Source organism: Phacochoerus africanus, chromosome 11 (genome assembly GCF_016906955.1).
Source record: "Phacochoerus africanus isolate WHEZ1 chromosome 11, ROS_Pafr_v1, whole genome shotgun sequence".
In the NCBI taxonomy this organism is placed as follows: domain Eukaryota; kingdom Metazoa; phylum Chordata; class Mammalia; order Artiodactyla; family Suidae; genus Phacochoerus; species Phacochoerus africanus.
In genome coordinates, this window is record NC_062554.1 from 10,084,748 (window position 1) to 10,088,250 (window position 3,503).

General features: G+C 54.2%; 1 long non-coding RNA gene across 1 annotated transcript in view; it reads right to left on the minus strand.

Moving 5' to 3' along the window:
- Positions 1-408: 408 nt before the first annotated feature.
- The window catches only part of LOC125111628 (uncharacterized), a 3,525-nt gene continuing 430 nt past the window's right edge, over positions 409-3,503 (minus strand). The window contains exons 2-3 of the long non-coding RNA XR_007130908.1: positions 2,042-2,336; positions 409-792 (exon numbers count right to left, since the gene is read on the minus strand). This is a non-coding gene — a long non-coding RNA (uncharacterized LOC125111628). The remainder of the gene's footprint in view (positions 793-2,041; positions 2,337-3,503) is intronic.

A 3,503-nucleotide genomic window follows, 5' to 3' on the forward strand; every position in this document is an offset into this window, starting at 1 on the left:
TCTCCAAGAAACAAACCGAAAGTTAGTTTATTTTCACTTTTGCTTATTTGTATTTTCTTTCTTTCTTTTTTTTTATTCTATGAAACATCGATTTTATTTTATTTATTTTTTGCTTTTTAGGGCCACACCTGCGACACATGGAGGTTCCCAGGCTAGGAGTCTAATCGGAGCTGTAACCACCAGCTGACACCACAGCCACAGCAACTCGGGATCCAAGCCTCGTCTGCAACCTACACCCCAGCTCACGGCAACGCAGGATCCTTTACCCACTGAGCGAGGCTAGAGATTGAACCTGCAACCTCATGGTTCCTAGTTGGATTCGTTTCCACTACGCCACGACAGGAACTCCAATTTTATTTTTTTTATTTTAATTTTTATAAATGATTTTTATTTTTTTCATCGTAGCTGGTTTACTATGTTCGGTCACTTTTCTACCGTACAGCAAGGTGACCCAGGCACACATACATGCATATGTCTTTTTTCTCACATTCGCATGCTCCATCATAAGTGACCATGCTTGTTTGTATTTGCTAACGTTTCTGCCGTTGTAGAATTCATTTTCCGTATTTGAAGGCGATGCCGTAGTTAATCAGGATCAGCCTGGGATCCCGGTGGTCTCAGGCCTGGCCAGTCTCTGTGAACCTGGGCGGCAGGGCTCCATGAACCTGGGTGGCAGGGCTCCATCTCTGGGCCTGTCTTGGAAATGCTGGTAATAAGATTGCCCCATGAGAAGTAAATGCATCAATCTTGGTCATCAGAGGTGTTCACCCGCCAAAGGAAGGATGCAGCAACCTAGGAGCAGGCGTCCAGAGAAAAGCTGAGGTGCAGCGAAGCCCACTTTGGCTGAGTGCCCGCCTAGCACAGCCCAGCAGGTAGGAGCTGTCTGGGGGCCGTGCCCATCCCAGCCCCGCAGGGGCCACTCTGCTTGAGGGGCACACGGTTTGGCTTCGCCGAGGTCGGTGTAATAGTTCTCTGCACCAGCCCTCCTCGCCCTTTGCTCGGGTTCCAGGCCACCAGGCAAGGCCTCCCCCAAAACCTGACTCCCAGGAGGGAAGGAGACTGGGAGGGGACCAAGGTGCTCCTGTCACTAGACTGGGAGACGGCCTGGTGTCGATTATATTAGTGTTGGGAGGAGGCAGCGATCTTGAGTGATGTGGTCAGAGCCAGCTGTCCAAGCTTCAGAAAGGTCAAGGTCAGGATGTCCAGATGAGAGCCAGACTCCAGGCTTTTTTTGTCTCTTAAGGGCCACACCCAAGGCACCCGGAAGTTCCCAGGCTACGGATCCTTAACCCACTGAGTGAGGCTGGGGATCGAACCCACATCCTCATGGATGCTTGTAGGATTCTTAACCGCTGAGCCACAGTGGGAACTTCGGGTTAAGTCATTTTAATCTGTGTTATGGTGTTTAGAACAGTGGCTGGCAGTAAACAAGGAGTTAATAAAAATTGCTAAGTGGATGTTAGCTGTGGATGGTCTGGACAGCTGGGCAGAGTGGAGGGTCCACAAAAGGAAAAGGTATCTTGATCTTAGCCACCTGCCCAGCTGGGACCCTCGTCTCTGAGGCTCAGCTCACACCAGCCCTGCCACCCAAGGGCCCCTGGCTGGCTGATCTGAAATGCGGTATTATTTTCCCGTCTTCTCACCCCAGCTCCCCTCTGACGTCTGGGGAAGGGACCCTGGCTCTCCATCTCTGAATTAGGTCTCCACCCACCCCCTATCCTTGACTCCCACCAGCATGGGGGCCAAACCTCAGGAGCTGAGACCCCACCAGGTCAGGGCTGGAAGGCCCTCAGTGTGTGCCTTATGCCCCCCTCCTCCTAGGCACACATGGGGCAACTGAGGCCCAAAGAGGGAAAGCCCCCCCCCGCCCATCCCCCATCTCCAGTTTGCAAAGCTAGCAAGCCCATGGCTGGGCTGGAGCTGGGCACAGGCGTGGTGCTTTTTCCCAGCCTCCTCTGCTCTCCACAGGTCCCCAGAGGCCACTCAGAGACTATTGCCTGCCTGTCCCCCCCCCCGCCCCGCTTCTGTGGCCACATCTCACCTGGTCTTCGTTTGCTCCCTCCCCTGTGGCTCTGCTGGGATATTTCTCTCCAGGCGGAGTCAGCCCCCTGGGAGCAGGCAGCTAACGAGCTTCAGATGTCTGGGCCAAACCGCCTCGCAGAAGGCGGATGCTCTGATGCTCTCACTGCTGAAGGGCCCCAGGCCGTGGTGGTGGTGGTGGTGGCGCAGACAGGACACCTCCCCTTCCCCTCGCAGGGTACTTAGCTCCCAGCTTGGAAGCAGCAGGTGTCAGTTTCACCCCGGAAACCCCAGCCGGGTGGCTGTTTCGAAGAGATCTGGAAAAGGGCAATGAGGTGGAGGCCAAAGGCAGTTTGATCGTTTGGGAACCCATTTCTTCTTCTTTCAAAGCTTGCCTGGGTCCAGAGCTGGTCTTTCCACTGGGGTAGCAGCGGAGAAGGGGAGGGAAGAGGAGCAAGCTGCTTCTGGACGGCCAGCTCCAGGCTGGGCACAAAGGGGGGGGGGCCTCTCTAACCCTCACAGGAATCCTGCAAGGTCAGCAGGTCACCATCCACTTTACAGATGAGGAAAGGTCCTCTAAAGATCAGAGAGGTGAGGCGATTTGTCCAAGGTCACACAGCCTCTGAAAGGCCAAATGAGAGTTCCAGCCCAGCTCTGTCAGAGTCCACGGCAAACTGGGAGGCTTCCAGAGGCTCCAGATGGTATATTGCGGTCTTAAAGCTGCATGAATGGTGAGGCTGCCCTGGGGTTCCAGACACGGAGGCTGCCTTCGCAGCTGACTCATGCCTCGATCTTGACAGGGCGGCAGATTTCATAGTTACAAAATGCGGAGCATTATTTCAAACTCAGGTGAGGCAAGACGAATTGCCATCATCCCTTCCTCAGCCGTGCCCGGAACACATTCTGGGCGCCAGACCCTCTGCTGGAGGCTTTCTGTGGGTTAAGCGGTAAAAGCTTGGATTCGAGAGCCACACACACTTACTAGCTGTGTGGTCCTGGGCAAGTTACTTCACCTCTCTGTGCCTTCCTTTCCTCCTCTGTGAAATGAGGATGGTATTAGTTCCTCTCTCGTAGAAATTAAAGGAATGAATACTTGCAGAGGGCTTGGAAGATGCCTGGCCCCAGAATGCGGCGTTAGCTGACATCGACCTCAACCTCGTGAGGTGGGTGTTATGATTCTCCCTGCAGCACAGAGGGAGCAACTGCGGGGATGCAGGGCAGTGATTCTCAAATTCAGGACGCATCAGAATCGCCCCGAGAGTTTATTAAGCTATGGAGGGCTGGAGCCACCCCCAGAATCTCTGGTTCAGTACGTCTGTCTTGGGACCTGAGAATGTGTTTCCAGCACGTTCCCAGGTGAGGCTGATGCTGCTGGTCTGGGGACCCCACTCTGAGAACCAGCGTTCTGGTAGAATGGAGTGTGGCCTCTGTTGTCCCCGGGCCAGCTGGAACCCTCCATAGCGGAGCCTCAATAATCTGATGTG